Below are 22,573 nucleotides of genomic sequence, written 5' to 3' on the forward strand. Positions count from 1 at the left end.
AAAGTGAGAGAACTAACCATTGTGAAACAGCAGCATTAGCCACAAAGCCACAATACCACCCTAATTACACACTTATTTTTTATAAATTGCTCAGCAGCAGTATCATTCTTTTCAGCAGTTCAGGACAGAATAATATACACTGCATGTTTTATTTGAAATATCAAAAGAATGATGCTCATCTAGTCACTAAATCTGTGATCCATGGGAAAGTCTAGATGATCTTTAACTGAAGAAGTTTTGTTGTTGTGTTCTAAAGGTACTTTGGAAAGAAATTAAAATGCTGACTAAGTTTGCAGTTGGTTTTGATCCATTAGCCAGTGTGCAATGGGTGGTGAAAAGACTCCGGATATAAATAGCAACACATACAGCATACCTCATCTGAGATGGTCCATTGATACCTAGAGAGACTGAATCAAAAGTGAATCCCAATATGAAATTTGTGGCACTACACCTAGAACTGTCCAAAAATAAAGATCATAATTTAGTAGGATGTAATTTGATTCATGTAATACCAGATAAGGGCTAGGAATCATAAATTAACTAAAAAATGATTCTTCAGCCATTGCGCTCCTATCCCCAACATCAACACACATACAAATCGACTGTTTATCAAGTCAGGAAGTGACAAGTTTCTACAATCAAAACCATGTCTTACATCATGAGGTCATTAAACTCTCAGACCATGTGAGCTTTTCCAGACATGAATACATCTGCTGTGGTAATTGGACAGTAAGAGTGGTTAACCTACATGCCATTTGAAATAAGCAAGCAAGGAAAATAAATAAATAGAAGAAATCTACCTCCAGGTACATTCTGCCCTCAACAAAAATGAAATTAGTCTGTACAAACTCGTGTTTTGTATTCTTTCATTCAGATAATGATGTATCAGCCCTTCTTTCTTTTAAACTTAAAAATAAAATATAATACACACCCTATGCATGAAGGTAAATACGCATCTACATCAAAAAACTCAAGTACTAAACTGAATATTCTATGGAATGGATATACAGCAACATAGATATAGATGTTTTATAATGCTAATCATCCTTAAAACACATGATTTTTTTCTTACATATGAATTCTACTTTTTTCCTTAAGTTCTTATAGTCTGATATGTTCAAAGGATCATAGGAAGTTACTAGGCTATTGGCACTGAGGCCCTTACAAGCCTAATCATGAATTTAGCCCATGTTCCAACATGCCAGCACCCTATGCCATTGTCCAGCAGGGACATAGGTGGAATCCCAGGGATGTATTTTCTGTTCCCCATCCAGTTATCTAAGTTGCACATAAAAAGGTTTAATGAGGTACTCTGATTTATGTGGAGAGGGAGTCTATTCCACAAAAATGGGGAGTCTCTGGGACACAAATCTTTCCTGCCAACAAGTCCTATTGATGTCACAGACCAATTTGAGGTCTCGCGTGTGAGTTACTTGAGTGAAGCTTGACTTGCGGATAGGCAGCAGTCCCATCAGGGCTGGGTCTGAGATTGCTTTGTATGCCAGACAGAGGTCACCTCTGAGGAGGCTGTATGAGACTGAGTAGAGGGACAGGGCTTTTAGCATATCTCTGTAGGGTAGATGTTTGAGGCTTTGGATTCTCCGGGTGAGGAATCTCTGTAGTCTCTCCAGCTGCCACATGTGCTTTGTGAGGTACATGCTGAAAGGGGCATTGTATTAAATAATCGGTCTTATAAGGGAAGAATACAGGGATGTTATGACCACCTTGTCCCTGGATGAGATAACCTTACTAATGAAGTAGGCCATGTAGAAACCTTTCCATACAACAGAGGCAATACGGTGGTCAAAAGTCAGTTTGCTATCAACCTGGGCTTCTAAGTCACTCACGACTGATTGCTTGCTTAGTGCCTTATTACCAATGAGATAACTTGTGTGGATGTCATTCTCCCAAAAGCAATGTTGATGCATTTTCTGACATTCAGTTTGAGGCCATGTTTCTGGCACCAGTGATTTGTTTGGGTAAGATCCTCTTGGAGGATGTCCACATCACTAGGGGAAATGATGACAGCACCCAGCTTGCAGTCATCTGCAAACTTGGTCAGCCATCGCCCACTAGATTTGGCCTGACCTTCTGATAAGTATATCCCAAACAGCAGAGGCCCCAAGACCAATCCTTGGGGTACACCACTTGTTATGGGTGTACTACTTGAGGTGGCTTCCCCTATTTTTACTAGGTGGGTTCTTATCAGTGAGCCAGTCTGCTACCCATCTGGTAACATATGGCTTGATATCTACTTGAGAGAGTTGAACTATTACACCTGAGTGGGGAATAGTTTTGAAGGCCTTGGCCAGGTCAAGGTAGGCAGTGTGCACTGTCTTCCCCTCATCTATGGCCTTGGTGACTGTCTCAAAGAAGTCGACCAAATTTAACAGGCATGACCTCCATACCTCTCAGCTGTACAGATTTTCGCAGAATGCCAGATTTTTTCCTCATATTTCTGGTACGTTTTTCATAAAATTGTGGTTTTCTAGCAAATCTTTGGCAAATTATTGACGTTTGAAGTTAAAAAATAATGATAGACATTTCAGTTTCAGACATACCCTTCAGAAAATTAATTCTGATGCAAAACCTGTTACTCTATCAACTTTCTAAGTTTGCAAAAACAATATTTAAAAAGTGTCCCCATTTTTGGGCCTTGGTCCCCCCACTATTTATGACTTTGTCCATATTTTCTTCTCTAAGAGGTTGAGAGGTATGATGACCTCCCCTTGACAAAACCAAACTATGTGGGATTAAGTGTCTGGAGGTTGCCAATGTCCATGTTAATGAAGTCCATGATAATCCTCTCCATGGCTTTGAAGATCAGGCTAGTTAGGCTGATGGGTCTATAATTTCCTGGATTGGTAGACACTCCATCTTTGTGCAAAGGTATGACAGTAGCTGTCCTCCACTCAGCTGGGACAAAGCCGGTACTCAGGCGTTGGTTGAATAGGGTGTCTAATGGTGCTGGAAGCTCCTGCCTGATTTCATGTAGGATGCAGTCTGGGATGTTATCGGGTCCCATGGAGGCTGTATTTTTTTACTTTGAGAGGGCAGTAATGACTTGCTCCCTAGAGATAAGGGGAGGGGAACAGGTACTGGGGATGTCCTGTTTTACTGAGGGTGGGCAGAGCAGTGAAGTTTTCACTGAATCTGTCTGCCAGAAGGTTGGCTATATGTGCAGGGTTTGTGTATGTGGTATCCTTGACTACCAGTTCTGAGCAGATCTGGGTGCTTCCCTTGAGATTGTGGACATATGTGAAGAAAGCCTTACGATTGTCTTTAGTAGATGTAGCCAGTTTAGACTCGGTTTGCTTTGGAGGATTTCACTAGTGTCTTATTTGCTTGTTCAGGCTAAGGAGAGATTGCTTCCAATTAGACACCTGCTCCTTCTTGGTCCTGGACAGCAACTTTCTATCCTTTTATTATTGAGTATATTTATTGAAAGTGTCCAGCAGACAGGTTTACTCTTCCTTGAGGAGGAGGATTTCATCCTGTCTGGTATTCCTGATTCCATGCAAATTATAAATGCTCATATAGTACTGTGGTGTAAGTTTGAACATATGTGCCAGTTTCTGTGGAGGGGGAGAGGGCTGTCAAGCTGTTTACACTTTCTCTCAGGAGGTTGTAATCAGTTTTGGAGAAGTTTTTTTGTTTGACCCTACCTAGGGGGCATCAGGGGAGATGGAGGCTGTGAAAGTGACTGCTTTGTGGTCAGATTTTACCAGGGATGATGACACTGTAGGGATGCTGCAGTGGTTACTCTTGTTGGTTAATAGAAGTCCATGATATTTTCACTTCTTGTTGGGGTGTCAACCAACTGGTACAAGGCATTTGCATTGACAAAATCAAGGAATCTCTGGGCATTTGTGTTTTAGCATAAGCATTTCTTCCAATCTATGGTTGGATAGTTAAAGTCACCCAGGATCAGGGTAAAGCATTGAATCTTGATAGATTCAAAGAGGTCCAGATAGGTGGAGTGGGCATCTTGAGTCAGAGTTGGATGCCTGTAGCTAGCTATGATTTGAATAGGGATCTCGTCAGTTCTTAACTGCACCTGGAGTATTTCCTGTGCATCATACTGTTTGACCAGCCTGGAGGTGTGTATGTCTTTTATATATATTGCAGCTCCACCTCCTTTTGTGTTGCTGCCTACAGCTTGGGGTCTGAATGAATGATAGGATGAGTAACCTGGTATGGCTGGGGTGCTCTCCGAAGCTTTGAACCAGGTTTCTGTGACTGCACAAATGTCATATTCTTCCAAGATTAAGAATGCTTGCAATGAGCGCAGTTTCATGTTTAGACTCCTAACATTTAGCAGCATGACCTTTAATTTACATTTAGATGAAATTTTCATGTTGGTAGTTTTGACCTCATGGCATTGCCTAAAAAAGGCACTATGGGGAGGCAAGAGCCTTTGCCAGGAGCCTGAAGCCAAAGGAAGACAGATGCAAGCCATCTCTTGCAAAGCATCATGGCCTGTCAATCATGTCATCCTAGGCTGTCAGGTACTGGATCCCCTTTGAATGACACCAGAAACTAAGCCAGTTGTTAAAGTCAATCATTTTCTGTTTGCATTGAGACATCATTCTGGGTGATGGTAGAATGCTGCTCAAGCCTAGGGACATACCTGCCTGGGACACATGCTCAGTGAGCTCGATTATGTGTCTCTTCATATAGTCCAGGGAGGTACGTCTCAAGTCATTCACTCCAACATAGACTATGGCAGAGTCATAACAGTACATGTTGAGAGACTTGAGTGCATTGGTGATATGGTGGATTCTGGCACCTGACAAACAACTAACCATGACTTTCTCCTCATCTAGCCTGGTGAGGGGCAGATCTGTGTGTCTCACAATGGAGTCTCCTATGACTAATATGTTGGGTTGATGTTTAGGCCTTAGTGGCTGTGAGACACAGATGTGTGGTCTATGTGTGGTGTGGTGGGCAGTGGAGTTTGCATGCGTGTATGCCTCGGAGGTCTCTTTTGTTTGGGTATGATTTTGTTGAGGGTCTCCACATATGTGGTAGTGTGTTGCTTAGGTGTGGGTGGTGTTTGAGGTGTGCTGTTCATGTTGCCAACCTTCTCATTGTGAGATATACTGGTTTGTGGGAGAGAGAGCAATGACACTAGGTGCCCGATGTATTTGCAACTCTCACAAATTGTTTTTCATGTTAAATGTTCTTTACTTAGGAAGCAAATAAGGTACATCTCATATTGAACATTTATCAGTTCATTGCTATGCTCATCACAAAGAAAGATGGTATTTGTGATATTTACCTTTGTAGATGAAAATACTATTTCTTTGGAGCAGAACACTTTCAAACTTACTTCTTGAAAAAGGTTTAATTTCACTAAATAAATTATGTTAATAGGATATGTAGGAATTCATTTAAGACCAACAATTCAGTTTGCTGAATGTATTACAACGGCAGTCAGTGCAGCCACATCACAACAATTTCTCTGCAGGTCTCCAAGTAAATATTTCACTAACACTAGATAACTAAGTCATAAAACGCCCAGGATCAAAATGCCAATGGCTGTATGTGATTCTTGTCTTTTTTGCGATTCAAGGTTTCAAAGTGGAACAATTCCAATCATAAAGAAAGGGTAAAGTGTAAGCTACCTGGGTCAGTGAATCAAGTATGTCTGTTTTAATAATTGAAATAAAGCTTATCCCCCTGTTTTGCTGACCATGAATAATGGTGTGTGTATGTGTATCCATGTATTTCTGATAGTCTTTTTTTCAGAAGGTGTACAGATCTCAAGTCAACTGCCCCCATCTCTTTCAGTTCCAAGCCACTTTCCTCCTTTGCAGGTCATGTCTGACTACTGCATATGATCTATCTCACAATCCATTCATCCTTTGATAGAGAATCCTCATCTTATCTTAGCTTGATCCTGCCTCTGTGAGCTCTGTTTTTTTTAAACTGCCTTCTACTCTTCTGCACATATGACCGAATTGCCACTGTCTGTTTATCTTGTTATTTATAAAACGGTCTATAACATTCTCATTTTTTCATCTTTCTCGCTGTGTACATTTTGCTACCAGTCTCACTCATCTGAATATAAGTTCAAGTTTCTTCAGCTAATCTGCCTTCGCTGAAAAGGTTTCTGTGCCATAAAACAGTGCTAGTTATACCACTGTTTTCTATACCCTATTTTCAACTTCTTTGTCATTCTTTAGTCATACACTACCTGACACTTTGTGGCATTTGGCTGCAGCACTTCTGACTATAGATTTGACTGTTTCACTCTGACTAACCTTCCTTGAATCCCGACCTTATAGATACTTGAAGCTTTTAACCTTTTCTACCATTTTCTTCCTGAGAAGCACACAGCAGTGTGCATTACGCCATTCTCTTTCTGCCTGTCTATCTATCTATCTATCTGACTATCTACCTATATGTCATATGATGGGATAGTCTGTATATCATTTTTATTTGTATTTCAGCGGGCTTGTGCAGGTTATCTCATAAATACCAAAAGATGTAATAATGATGTTAGAGTGCTTTTCTATTTGAAAATGCTGGTAATGTGGAGATTTGTCTTGATGGTGGTAAGGTGACAATATTGTAGATATATTGTACTGTAATGGATTGCTGTGAGGTTTTGAGAAGACTTAACTTTGCAAGCATCGAGTATTTTACACATAGAAAATATACTATTGTGTTACACTAGAGGACATTATTTTGCTTAAAAATGTCCCATGCCCCTTCTGTGTGTATTAATCCACTGCTGTGTTTATATATATATATATATATATATATATATATATATATATATATATATATACAGAGAGAGAGAGAGATGCATTATCTGCAGGGTATGTACGAGGAAAACAAAGTACAGCTCATATGCCTTCTTAGTAATGCCTGTTTTATTTGTGATTGGAGTATATCTACTTAGAAATGCATTGATCTTTAAATTACAACATTCTATGTTTGTATATCTCACGTTATGTGATTTTTGCACTTGTTTCCTTTATGGAGTGACTAACATATTGTTATTAATTTCCTTTAGTCTGCTGAAGGAATGGATTGTGGCTATGACTGTCTATTAGAGAATGGGCTGGCAGAAATGCATTATTTTCTGATATTTATATATCTGCTCTTTACTGTATGTAATATTGCTATGGCAGCTGTGCTTTGCAGATGAACGTTTTCTTTCAAACTCTGAACAAGGAGCACACCTTTCAACTATCCGTAATTCGGGCTCATATTTTCTTCTAGCCCTCATAAAAGTAGATGTTTTGAGAAATAATAAGTCAATGGTACTCAGGTTTCAAAGTTGTTTCTATCTGGGGCCTTCTCCCTATTTATTGTATGCTTTACCCCTAATTTTGGACATAAAAACTGAGTTTACTGTAACTGGTATAGTTTTCTGTATTCATTTCCTCAATCTGTTTTTGTGAGATGATGACTTTTCTGAGGTACTGATGCAAGCTGCCTAATAATTTTTTCAATGCAGTTGTTAAAGCTAAGTGTAGGCCTAAGGAGATGTCAACAGAGAGTCTGGTATGATAATAACAACTGGCATACACAGCTTCACAGAAATCAGAAGTCTAAGATCTGCTTGAATTTAAGTCTTTTATAACATGGAATTCCATATCCTACCTGTTATACAAAAAATCTGTTTTAAAGTTTTGCTTCAACAAAAGTTTCTATTAAACTTCATATTTAATATTGTGGAATGAGCCTCATTGTTTAAACACTTAAAAATTAACAGGATGTTATCCGTCAACATCCTACGTAAAAAGAAATACAATTTTACAGATTGAAATTAATTTGTATAATCCAATTTACAAAGGTCATAAGAATGTCTAGTGAAGGATTTTTGAATCTTTTTCAAACTGTTATAGATATAAGCTCATTCTAAGTGTTTCCTAATAAGGAAAATATATAAAGATATTAATATGGTTGTGTTTGTGCTGATTATGGTCTTAAGGTATTACTGATAACACCATGACATTTTTTCACAATATTTGACACTTGATTATCAAATTTTAAATTGTTGTAATATTTATTCCAAGATCTTTGACAGAACATCTCTTATGAATCAAATCCTGATTGAGGACATAAGGGAACATATGATTAGTGGCTTGAAGTATAGAGCATTGCATTTTCTTTCTGATAAAAAACTATTCATGGACCATTTATATACTTCAGCCTTATAAGAGTAGCATAAGAAAACTTGAAAGCCCACAGCAGAAATACATTCCAAAGGCATTCATGCATGTGAAAGTCACAGTTATTATGAAAGACTAAAATATCTGAACCTATACAGTGTGTAATATAGCTATTTTAGAGAAGACATCACTTAGGTATATAAGGCATTTATAGACAACTATATTTGGGTGTTTGCTGTTATTAATGAGTAGTAGAGACTCACAGGACAGTCTGTTCAGGTGATTATATAGGAAAGTATGCCATGCTAATTGGATCACTGAGAGAGTTACTGATGCCCCAAAACTAGACTACCACAAATAATATTAAAGCATGCACTTGTTCAGCTATCTTTATGAGAATCATGGAGACATTATGGGGATGACTGTTTTGGTTTACCAGCAAGATTAAAATGTATAATTGCCCATGTCTGAAATATCTGTATGTATGTATGTATGTATGCATGCATGCGTGCATGTGTGTGTGTGTATCAACAAATTTTTGAGGAAAACTCAGATCAGTTTGATTCCTTGCCACCAAACCAGACTTAGTATAATTAGCATATTACTTATCCAAACTCTATCAGAAGACAGAAAGGCAATCATAAACAAGGCAAACAAAAAAGATCCAGGACAGAACCCTGAGAAATGCCTACATTAACCATCTTTGCAATGAAGTATGTTTTCCCTATTTTGACTATATATTTTCTCTTACATAACCAATGTTTTACCAAGGGATTATGTACTGATTATTCCCTAGTCTGTTCATATCTTATCTAATTCTAAAATGAGGGACTGTATTAAAAGCCTTCGTTAAATTCAAATAGATGATGTCCACAAACAAATGGATGTTAAATGCATCTATGGTTTCAGTGCAGACATCTATCAAGTTAGTAAAGCAATCTCTGCCTATGAAGAAGCAATTTGTAAATGTCTAATAACTGTCTGGCAGTGTCTGAGAACATGGACAGTAAACTTGTTTCATAAGCCTTTCCAGTTAGGCTTGTCAAACATATTGGTCAGTAGTTAGCCAGATCACCACTAAGCCAACCTTAAGGGTTGGTATAACTGTGGCACCTCTCCACACACATAGTACATGCCATGTTAGCTACTACACTGTTATCCATTACAATAGAATTATTGATGCACAAATCATGTTTGTTTGAGCTCCATTCCCCAAACTGGCACAGATATTTTCAGGATACCTCATGATTTTCACCCATATGAACTTCCAACTTTTGGTACATACATTTTTAATACCATTTTGAGCTTTCAGCAGTTCTTTTAAAATTAGTTTTATAGTAAGCAATATGATAGCCCCTAAATATTTCCATGCTAGTATTTTCTTTTTTAATGCTTTTGTGTAGAGCTAACTCAACAAAGGGGAAATGATTTCCTCATGATGTTATTTGGAAAATATGTCCCTACATTAATATATTCCATAATGAGAGCATCAATAAAGGCATAAAAATCTTCCTGCTCTCTGTAATACTTTTGCTATTCATAATTGGATTCTAGTTCCAGCTTACTATTTTCTATTCTGTAGAAATATAGGGTGTCATTCACAGTCACTGCAATCCTTTAAGACACATATCAGTCTCTCCACCATGTTCTACTTATGTCACAGGCAAGGTTCAGCTCATTGGATCTAATGTTCCTGTTGCTGTTTATTTTGCAGATGTGTAAGAGATTCATCAGAGCTGGATCTCAGGATGTCTTATATGCCAGGTATAGATTGCCTCTCAGTAACCTGTAGGAGACTAAGTACAGAAATAGGGTTTTAAGGTGACCTGTATAGGATAGGCTATTCATACTCTGGTTTCATATGGTGAGGAACCTTTGAGGGTGTTCTAGTTAAGGCTAAGTAGGGTGGTACTATAACTTCCATGGACCTGGATGCCATAGCTTTGTTTATAAGATGGACAGTATAGAATGCAATGCTCTCCCATGTTGATGAGTACTTGGTACAATATGCTCGATCCTCTAGTTGGATTGCACACTACTTGGTCCAGGGAGATGTCTCAATCTACATTAGCATTCAGGCTGGTTAAACAGGATGAGTTTATCAATGTCCAAGTCTCCATAGATAAAATGTTTTACCTTGTCCTGGCCAGCTGCAGGTCACCCTCTGTGACCAAAAAGATCACATCTCATGTGTTGATAAAGTCCAGGAAATGTTGTGCCTGTGAGTTAGAGTCAGTGTATGTTTTCCAGTCTATAGAGGGATAGTTAAAGATTCCTATAACTTGGGCATTTGGTTGAATAGTGAGTGCTTCTAATAGGTCAAGGTAAGAGATGTGATATTTTTGGTCACAGACAGTGACCTGCAGCTGGCCAGGACAAGGTAAAACATTTTATCTATGGAGACTTGGACATGGATAAACCCATCCTGTTTAACCAGCCTGAATGTTAATGTAGATTGAGACATCTCCACCTTTATTTCCTCTCTCTGCTGAGATTGGTCTAGATGGATGGAAGGCACTTTTCTGGCTTTAAACCAAGTGTCGGTAACAGCACAAATGACTATGTTTTCCAGAGTGAGGAGAGCTTGTAGGATGTGTGGCTTCTCATTTAGGCTCCCAGCATTGAACAGTAATACCTTCAGGTTGCTTTTTTTTTTTGCTGTTTGCAGTTTTGTCACTTTTGACTTTGCCTAAAAAAGACCCTAAGAATGTGGATAATGTTTTAGACAGTATCCAATTCCTTGGGGGGTTGCAGATCATCCTTTGCAAAGCAACACGGTCACATGGCCCTTTAACCATGTCCTTCCATGTTGATAGATATTGTATTACCATGGAGTGATACCAGAAACTAAGCCAGTTATTAAAAATCAATGATTTTCTGTTCATACACAACAGATTATAACCTCTTACAGGATGGTATAAATAGCTTCACTGCACCTCCTCCCTCAAATGGAACTGACTTCTGTTTTATACAAACACCTGAACAACTGCATTGACGTGGCTGTACCTGATAGGACAAAAACAAACTCCTTGAGGAAGGGCAAATCTGTCTGGTGGACAACTGCCATTAACAGACTTTAGAATAAGAGGAAGAAATTGCTGTCTAAGAGTAAGATGGAGCGAGTCCTAAACTGGAAATCACTCCCTCTTCAGCTTAAATAGGCAAATACGCCTTCTTATTAAGTTCTCCAAAGCAAACTACGAGTCCAAATTAGCTTCCTCAACTAAGGACAACTATAAGGCTTTTTTTAGTTACATCTGTAACATAAAAGGAAAGACTCACATTTGTGCAAACTGGTAGTTAATGATACCACATATACTGAGTCTGCAGACATTGTTAATCTGTTAGCCAACAGTTTCTGTGAAAACTTCACTCCCACTTCTCTGCCATACTTACCCCAAGAGGTCCTTACCACCCATCCTCTACCCTGTATCTCTAAAGAGCAGGTCATGAACACCCTCTCTAAGGTCAAAAATACAGCATCCATTGGACCTGATAACATCCCAGGCTGTCCTACATGTGCTCAAACAAGAATTAGCAACACCATTGGATACTCGTTTCAATCATAGTCTAAGGACTGGCTTCATCCCAGCTGAATGAAAAAGGCCACCATTATCCCCTTGCACAAAGGTGGTGTTTCCACTGACCCCGGGAACTATACACCCATTAGCCTGACAAGCCTTATCTACAAGACCATGGAGAGAATCATCATGTACCTTCTCAACAAAGACATTGGTAATAATAAAACAAATGGCTTAAATCAAATAAAGACACTTTAATATACTAAAGAAATCCACAATAAAACAACACCATCAAACACTGTAACTGGTAAGCGCTTTCATTCCTTTTGGAACTTCATCAGACAAAGTTGCGATTTAAAATCAGAATTAAATACTATTCACATAATCACATGACCCGATGCCTCAGTGGATTAACCCTTTTCTTTTTTAGAAAATGTTTAAAGGTTTTCTATCATTCAAACCAGGATATAGGCAAGCATTTAATCTCACTTGCCAACAATATTCCCATCAGTACAATTCCTCTTCTTCTTCTTCTCTTTATTTAATTTAAGCCATTTGTTTTATTATTTGTATATAGTTGTGGCTATTAAGTATTCATTATTAGCCTTCGGGAGTGTGAGCTGTGTTCTGGGGTTTACTTTAATTAAACAAAAGTGGAATCCGTCGAATATGAATCCATCAACACATAAACAGTGAAACGCGATAACGTCGAACAAGCAAAACAGCGAAATTTAAACATTGAAACCGCAATAGTCGGCCAACCCCATCTCCCGTAACATACTACCTACGCAAACAAAACAACAAAAAGCACATACATACATTAACTAAAACCCTACTACTAACCCTAAATTAAAGCACCAAAACCCCACTTGTAACCCTACACTAAACCCCACATACACAACTATCTATGCACTACCCTTAACCCCTCCCTAACCCTAAGGTCCATAACTACTGCACACTTACTCTACAGAACTAAACCCACACAAAGTAAATATTCCACACACATACACTTAACAAAACCCTACACTAAACCTTGCATACATTACCTATCTATGCACTTACCTTAACCTGAACCCGAACCCTAACCCTAAGGTTCGTAACTACTGCACACTTACCTTACAGAGCTATACCGCAGATGGGACAACTATGACAATTCGACATTTCCGATTTCGCTCTTTAGTTAATTCGACGTTTCCACGTTTCGCTGTTTATGTGTCGATGGATTCGTAGTCGATGGATTCCGCTTTCGTTTAATTAAAGTAGACCCGTGTTCTGCATTTTGTGTAAGTAGAATGATTAGAGACTTTTATATGAGAATTTATGAGCACTTATGAGCCACTGAGAAAATGGATTTAAGTAATGCATTGGCAAAGAATATGAAAGATAAGCATAGTAATGAAATGAATAAGTTATTTAAATTTTCAGTGATTGATCAGCTTTATGATTATGATGTTTGACTTGATGCTGAAGAGGAATTGGACTGGAAGGAATATTGTTGGCAAGTGAGATTAAATGCCTACCGATATCCAGGTTTGAATGATAGAGAAAAATGTAAAATTGTTCTAAAAAGGAAAGGGTTAATCCACTGTGGTATCGGGTCATGTGATTGTGTGAATAGTACTTAATTCTGATTTTAATTAGCAACTTGGTCTGATGAAGTTCCAAAAGGAATGAAAGCACTTACCAGTCGCAGTGTTTGAAGGTGCTGTTTTATTGTGGATTTCTTTTGTATATTAAATTGACTTTATTTGATTTAAGCCATTCATTTTATTACAATTATATAGTTGTGGCTATTGTGTGTTCATTATTAGGCTTCAGGAGTGTGATAAAGAGATTTGTAACCTCCAAACAGTTGACCCTGCTCAATTTGGATTTTTTCAAAGTGAGATCATGCCTGTTAAACCTGCTGGACTTCTTTGAGAGAGTCACCGAGGCCCTTGATGAAGGGAAATCTGTGCACACAGCCTACCTAGACTTAGCCAAGGCTTTTGACACTATCCCCCACTCAGGCATAATTGACAAGCTCACCCAACTAGGTATCGACCCGTATATCATTAGATGAGTTGCTAACGGGCTCAGTGATAGAACCCATATAATCAAAATAGGGGAATCACCTCCAACAGCAGACCTGTAACCAGTGGTGCTCCACAGGGATCAGTCCTGGGAACTCTACTGTTTGGAATCTATTTCTACAAAGTGTTAGCTAAATCTAAAGGTCTGTGGCTGACAAAATTTGCTGGTGAATGAAAACTGGGAGCAGACATAGAATCTCCAAATGATGTCAACATCCTACAAGAGGGTTTTACACAAACAAAGGACTGGTGCCAAAGTCATGATCTTAAACTCAATGCAAACAAAATGTATTAACATTGCTTGCACTAAGAGTGATGTTCCTAATTACAACATTAATAACAACACCCTACGTATGCACTCAGTGGTGAGAGACCTGGGCACACTGGTTGACAGGAACCTTACCTTTGATCACCATGTTTCCTAAGTGGTAAGTAGGGCATTCTATATCACTCACCTCATAAGTAAGGGCATTGCCTCCACTCTTCCCTCATCAGGCCAATAACTGAGTACAATGTCCCTTTTGGTATGTACCTTTCCAAGCACCTGCAGCAATTAGAGAGTCCACAAGGAAAACTCAAGGTCTTCATCATTTGTCCTATGGGGACCATCTGAAATCACTGTCACTTTATTCTGTTTCATTCTGCTCAGAGGTGATCTCTGCCTTGCATATAACGCAATCTTTGACCCTGCTTTATTGGGAATTCCTCATATCCGTAAGTCAAATGGTACACATGTTACTCACTCTAATGGTCTTAACCTTGTATGTGACATTAAAAGAGCCTGCTGGAGGGACAGATTTGTCTCCCAGAGGTTACCACACATTAGGAATAGACTCCCGCTTCATGTCAAGCAGGGGACTTCATTAGTCCTCTTCAAACACAATTTGAATGATTGGATAGGTAACTGTAAGTTCACCCCAGAGGGTTCACCTATGTCCCTCTTTGACAGGGGTGATAGGTACTGATTGTAGAAATAAGGATAAAATTTGGCTAGGCTTGTAAGAGCCTTAGGGTCATTAGCCTAGTAACCTTCTATGATCCTATGATCCTATAATCCTATACAGAGGAATCATCCTTGGTGATAATAAATTGTTGCAAAATGCAAAGCATGTACCTGTCTGGGACACATATTTAGAGAGAATCATAATATCTCTCTTCATATAATCCAGTGAGGAATATCTCAGGTCATATACACCCTCATGGACCAAAACAGAATTGTATTGGTACTTGTGGTGTAGTGACTTGAGTGTGTGGGCAATATTGCAGATCTTTGGTCTAGAAAGCCAATTAACTGTTATCTTCTACATGTTCAGTCTGTTGAGAGGATAATCTATGTATCATACAACATAATCCCCTATGACAATAGTACATAGGTAAAGTGTGTGCCATCCATATGAGCTTTGTTCCAGAGGAATCTGTGGGTATAGGCTCATGCGTGGTGTTACATGTTACTTTTGGTGTGCTTTAGTGATTGCTGAGGATAGGTACTACTATTTGATGGCTTAAGAGGTCCTTGAGGTATATAATAAAAACCCTGATAATTATATATCTCAACTCTAAGGTCCTATAACAATGGGGATAGAGCATAAGCCCTCAACAAATATAAGTTCATTTTTTTCAGTGATTTATGTTTAGATATTTTTCAGTTTAGATACATTTGCTTTTAGATTTTTTTTCTGTTGATGACTTTTACTTTCGATATTATGCTGTTAAAATAATTTTCGGTACACCCATATATATGAGTCTATTGCGTTTGACTGAACTGCCATAATGTTGAATGTAAAACACCAACAAAATAAGTTAAATCAAACACAACAGTGAAAAAAAGAAAAGAAAACAATAATATCATGACAGAAAAACCTTTTCCTCTTCTGATATTAATACTAAATACCTTGTAACACTTGCCTCAAATTTGTCTAAACCATGACAGTGTTATGGGAAGGTTTTAACAGCATTAAGGTGTAGTATTATGGTTGGGGCTAAGGGCAGTGCACCACCTTAGTAATGGGTCCTAACCCTAACATTGCCCCTAACCCTACACCTTAACATCATTAAAACATTCCCAATTACTGTCACTATTAACAGGTTAAATAAAATTAATACTAGAAATACGGGTTATAATTGGACCTCGAACCCAAATTTACTACTAAAAGAGGATATTGTACAATAAGTAGATAAGCTCTTAGATGACCTATTGACCATATCTGATACATCCCAACTCCAATTCAACATACATTGGGCCTCCATAAAAGCCCAAGTAAGAAGTACTCTAATTAACAAAGCAACTTATCATAAGATGTTACACAAGTCTAAAGAAGACAAAAAAAAATGATTTAATAAATTAGAGACAGAACTCTAACTATGCTATAACCAGAAATCTGAACACCAGTTTGATTACCTTAAAAAGAAATTATACCTACTACATGCAAATCGCTTATCTTTTCATGAACTAAGAAGCCTGGCCTACTACATGGAGTTGTCAGAAATTCTATCTAAGTTTTTAGCAAGACTCATAATCCAGAGAAAAACATCTCCTAACATAACCAAAATCAATCATCAGGGAAAAACATATTTTTCAAGTCAGGAAATAATCTAGGCATTTGAAACCTTATATTTCCAAGTTTATGGCCCACAACCACCCCTAATTCAGGATCAGGAATTAAACCAATTTCTAAATTAATTACAGTTCCCAAAGTTCAACCGACCCCAACAAGATTCCTTCAATACCCCGAATACCCAAAAAGAAATAATTACGGTAATGAAAAATCTTAAACTTGCACCTGATGGGTTCCTCACTAAATTTTATAAAAGTTTCAGCCAAAAAATCTCAACAATTTTACTTCACCTGTTTAACTATATAAAAGACAAAGGTATCTTAGACTTGTACCTTAGCAGCTCTAAAACAATCTGTATTCTTAAAGAAAACACAGATTCCAAAATTCCATGTAAGTATAAACCTATTTCTTCAATCAACAAGGACATTGACATTTTCACTACAATAATGGCTAATAGACTAAAACAGATTATCCCTAGTATTTTATCACATAATTGATCCAGATTCATCCAATTTCAACAGACTTGTTATAATACGCTTACCATAGATGATATGATAACTTTATCTAACCAAAAGCACACTCCATTATTCACCCTGGTAATTGATGCCTCTAAAGGTTTTGATAGACCTAACCTAGATTTCCTTTGATCTGTCCTATCCCACTTTGGCATACCCCCTAAATTTGTTCATTCTATCAAGATTCTGTACTCTAATGCTTTCCACTTGGACTGATATTAAAAATGGAATAAGACAGGGATACCCACTCTCCCCCTACCTATTTAACTTGTACATACAACCACTATTCCTTCTTATCACACAAAAACCTACCATCATATTCCCATTCTCTACAACACTAGGATCCCGTTATCTGCTTTTGCAGATGATTTAAACCTATACCTTACACTACCCAGTTCTGATAAACAAAAAATTCTGAACTTGATAAACACCTTTTTTGATATTCTGTAACTACAAACTAAACTTAGAGAAATCCTCTATCTTCACAATTAACCCATCATGCCAACTGTCTGTATATCCACTGACAGCCGAAACCAAAATAAAAACGCCCAAAATATTTAGGAATGCGTTTTCAAGACTCAAAACTGTTCTACCGAAACAATCTTACAAAGTTATGGCTAACTTTTCAACAGGACCTATTGATATGATAACTTTATCTAACCAAAAGCACACTCCATTACTCACCCTGGCAACTGATGCCTCTAAAGCTTTTGATATTCCTAACTTAGAGTTCCTTTGCTCTGTCCTACCCCACTTTGGCATACCCCCAGAATTTATTCATTCTATCAAGATTCTGTACTCTAATGCTTTCCTCTTGGACCGATATTAAAAATGGAACAAGACAGGGATACCCACTCTCTAGAAGACCCAAACTTAACACTTGAGGATGTTAATACTTGTAAATCTCTTTGAATCCTATTGTTAATGAAAAAAATGATCTGCAATACATACAAACTTATAGTCTCACTCAGATACCAGAATGAAATGCAAGTATTGGTCGACCTTAATACAGCAATCTCAACCTATCAAAAAATCTGATCTATTCAAATAACCTCAAAATTTATCCCCTTTAAAAACCTTAAATACACACAACTAATGATACTAAATAATGCATACTACACTCCAGCTATATTAATTAAATTTAACCCTACAACCCCTCCATTCTGTCCTCACTGTGACCATCAGAAGGCAGATCTCCTTCATATGTTTTGGATCTATAAATGCTCCTACAAACTCTGGGGGTCTCTAAGATTCAAAGAGCAAAAAATGGGTTATGAGAAAACTACCCTTTCCTGAGAATTCACTATGTTACTTATTCTCTGCTTGATTTAACAAAACTACAACTACGTATAGTAGTCACACTATTTACCCAAACTACATTCTGTATCATAGCAATAACTCAATGAAGTAAAGACAGCAAAAAAACACACCAGTGGAGCTGTAGTACTGCTGAAAAGAATTAAATGTGTTCTGGTACCTCGGCTTAAAAGCCTTCAAAGGAATAATTACTAAACATCCAGCAGTATAATTTTATTCAAAATGAATAATCACATCCAATCAACCAATTACAAAAATTTAAAAAGACAGTATACCTTAGTAATCCTATAAATATGTGTACACTCACTATAAAAAGTGGAAACCTAATCAAACTATTAAATGTTTACATTAATTTCCAAATTTAAGCCTTTTGAGGTTAGTGTACCAACATTCAAAATAAATCTGCTCTCTAAATATAATAAATTAGAAGAAAAACTTCCTCTTCTCACAGATGATGGCTTAGCTAATACACACAAAAAATAAAGAATCATCCAAGCCCCCATGAATGTTATGAAAATGTTCAGCAAAGGGACCATCTAATCTATAATTCCTAATACCCCTAAATTCTCAAGAATACAAGTTTTTATCATTCATTTAGTCTGGCCAACATACCATTTAACTGGAGAACATCCACATGCCAGAATATAAACTACCCTGTTAAATGGAAAGTGTTTGTGGAACATCTTAAGTTTAATGTTTTGATATTAATTTTGTAGCTAGAATAGAAATTATGGCTATAGATTTCTTAGATGTCCATATCACCAAAACCAGCGATGGAACCCTAGGTACACGGCTATATAGGAAACCTTTCACCAGGAATTCTATTTTACAAGCAGATAGTTGTCATTTGAGATATACAATACGGAACATACCTAAATCTCATTTTCTGAGATTACGACATACTTGCAGTAAAGATGATGATTGTCAAACTGAAGTAGAGAAAATGTGAAAGAGATTTGTTCAACGGGGTTATAGCAGACAACATATTAGAAAGGAAGAACAAAAGGCATTCTAATTAAAATGAGAATTTATACAGCACGATTCACTGAAGGTAGAATTCAAGGTTGAGCAATCTAAACCCAGGTTAATAACTACACATGGTACCAGTACTTATAAAATATGTAGTATCATTGATAAATATTGGCACATTCTTAAAACTGATGAGTTTTTTGATGAATGTCTTGGAGAACATTGCCACTATGGATATAAATGTGGTAGGAATATTGGTGAACCCCTATCATGGTATAAAAAATGGATGCAAACAAATATGAAGTTAGTACCATTAGAGGGAGTAATCCATGTGGAAATTGTATATATTGTAAAGTTATCTTGAAGTCTAAGTCATTTACTTCTACTAATACATCAAAGGTTTTCAAGATTAGACATTTGATTACATGCCGAAGTGAATGGATTGTTTATATGGCAATATGCCAATGTGGAGCTTTTTATGTGGAACAGACCTCTAGGTCTTTTAAGAGTAGGATAGTGGTACATTTCAGTGACATTAAATGTCAACGTAAAAGGAGTGCCCTTTTCAAACATAAAATGGAACATACATCTGCAAATTTTGTTTTTCATGGGCTTATAGGTTTATAGGTTGGTACTAGGCTATCGGCCATAGGGGCTATACAAGCCTAACCATAACAATTCCCTGGCTATTTCTTCCCACACTATTTACTTCCCTGGACCCCTGTCTGGCAGGGTGACTGACGTGATCCCCGGGGTGAATTTCCTTTCTCCCATCCAGTCGTCAAGGTTCTTTTTGAAAAGGGCCAAAGAGGCACTATGCTTGACATGTATGGGCAGTCTATTCCAGAGTCTGGGGAATCTCTGTGGCAGGAACCTATCCCTCCAGCATGTTTTGTTTATTGTGATGAAAAGGTTTAGATCCCTGGAGTGTGCGGCTCTGAGGGATTGGGATTTCTTTAAGTGTAGCATGTCCATCAGCTCTGGGTTTGAAATGGCCTTGTATGTTAAGCAGAGATCGCCTCTGAATAGACGATATGTGACAGAGTATAGCTGGAGTTTTTTAAGGCGGTCAGTGTAGGGCATCTGCTTTAGGCCTGTGATTCTTTTAGTGAGGTATTTCTGCAGCCTTTCCAGTTGTTGCAGATGTCTTGACAGGTACATACCAAACGGGGTGTTGTATTCTATAATGGGTCTAATGAGGGATGATTACAGTGTGACATTGACCTCTTTTTTCTGGATGAAAAGCCCTTAGTGATGAGGTGTGCCACATAGAAGGATTTCCTGACTGTTGTGGCGATGTGGTTATCGAAGGTGAGACCACTGTCCACCTGTGTCCCTAAGTTTCTTATCACACTTTCAGTGTTTAGTGTACTGCCACCTATGTGGTACTTCACAGGTACATGTTTTTTTCCCAAAGGGGATAACTATACATGTCTTGGTATTGAGCTTGAGCCCATGGCTCTGGCACCAAACATCTGTTTCTGTAAGGCCCTTTTGTAGAGTATCCACATAATTTGGGGATTCAATAATGGCTCCCAGTTTGCATTCATCTTCGAACTTTGTTAGCCAGAGTCCCTTAATGTTGGCCTGTACTTTAGAAAAGTAGATGCCAAACAAGAGCGGTCCCAGGATTGAACCCTGAGGTACTCCACTTGTCACATATCTGGAGCTGGATTTGGAGTCGGCTACTTTTACAGTGTGGGTTCTGTCAGTAAGTCAGTTGGCAACCCATCAAGTAACGAAGGGATTAATGCCCAGCTTAGTAAGTCTATCTATGATTCCAGAGTGGAGGATGGTGTCAAAGGCCATGGTGAAGTCAAGATATGCTGTGTGGACTGCCTTACCCATGTCCACAGCTCTGGAGACTGATTTGAAGAAGTTAATCAGGTTCAGAAGAAAAGATCGTCCCTTCACAAACCCAAACTGGGTGGAGTCCAGTGTTTGAAGGTTGCCAATGTCTTTGTTTATAAGTTCCATGATAATACTTTTCATGGCCTTGTACATCAGCCTCATCAGACTGATGGGGCGGTAGTTCCCAGGATCCAAGGTGGATCACCACTTGTAGAGTGGGATAACTGTAGCTGTGCGCCACTCAGTGGGCACAAAGCCTTAGGTGAAGCTATGATTAAACATGATACTTAAATGAGGTGTCAGTTAATTTTGTAGTTCATGTAATACACAGCCTGGGATGGCATCTGGTCCAATGGATGCTGTATTCTTAGCTTTGGAGTGTGTGTTTTTTTACCTGTGTGGCCATTATTACCGGAATTTAGCAATCTTATGGTATTGAGATGGGGAGTTTAGGGGATGAGAGGGGGTGAAGTTGGCACTGAATTGATCTGCCAGGATATTGGCAATATCCTTGGGATCAGTTTATTTAATGCCATTCTGTTGTAGTTCAGAGCAGATCTGAGCATTGCTATTTAGATTCTTGACAGAGTTATAGAATGCCTTGTGGTTGTCTTGGAATCTTTGGCAATTTTATTTTCATAACTAGCTTTGGAGGATTTTATGAGGGAGCTTCTTACTGAGGCTGGTAAGGGAGGTTTTTGCATACTGGGATTTTCCTCTTTTCTGCAACAGTTTCTTCATTTTGTTGTGAAGTTTGTTTATGGCAGGGAACCACTAGATTGGCTTTTTTTTTGGAGGAGAGCATCTTGGTTCTATTTAGGATTGCACGATTCATGCATGAGTGGATGTGCACATACAGTGCCTCAGTGTAGGATTCAGCAGTCAAACTTTCAGTTCCTGTTTGCATGGGTGTCATGAAGTTTGTCACTTCTGACTTGAGTAGCATGAAGTTGGCTTTGGAGAAGTTTTTTTATGGAGGTTTCCTTACTGGGTGGTGGGGGTTGGGATGTGGATGTTAAGGGTGATTAGCTTATGGTCAGACCTGACCAACAAGGAGGTGACCACAGGTGTGGTGCATCGATTTCCCATGTTGGTAATGACCAGGTCTAGGATATTGGAGCCCCTGGTGGGACAATGGATTAGTTGATCCAGGGCATTGGAATTTATGAATTCCAAGAACCTTTGGGCAAAGGTGTTGGTACATGAGTAGTTTTCCCAGTTAATGGCAGGGTAGTTGAAATCACCCAGTATTAGGGTGTTTGGTTGTATCTTACTATTTTCCAGTACGTTTAGAAAGGTGTAGTGAGAATCTTGGGGCATGGTGGGAGATCTGTATCAAGCTACAATTTGGATTGCAGTCTTACCTACTGTTAGTTGCACCTGGAGAACTTCAGATGCATTGCGTTGGGCAACTAGCCTGGTGGTGTGAATATCCTTGGTGAATATGAACACTCCTCCACCTTTAGTGCTTTCGTCCTGGTTTGGTGGCCGAAAAGTGTGGTAAGAGTTGTAGCCTGGTATTGCAGGGTTGCTCTCTGCAGCCTTGAACCAGGTCTCAGTTACTGCACAGATATCGATGTTCTCCATTTTTAGGAGTGCCTCGAGAGAGTGCATTTTGAGGTTTAGACGTCTAGCATTGAGTAG

The sequence above is a fragment of the Protopterus annectens genome, chromosome 8.part1 (genome assembly GCF_019279795.1).
Source record: "Protopterus annectens isolate FY-2018-M chromosome 8.part1, PAN1.0, whole genome shotgun sequence".
NCBI lineage: Eukaryota > Metazoa > Chordata > Ceratodontiformes > Protopteridae > Protopterus > Protopterus annectens.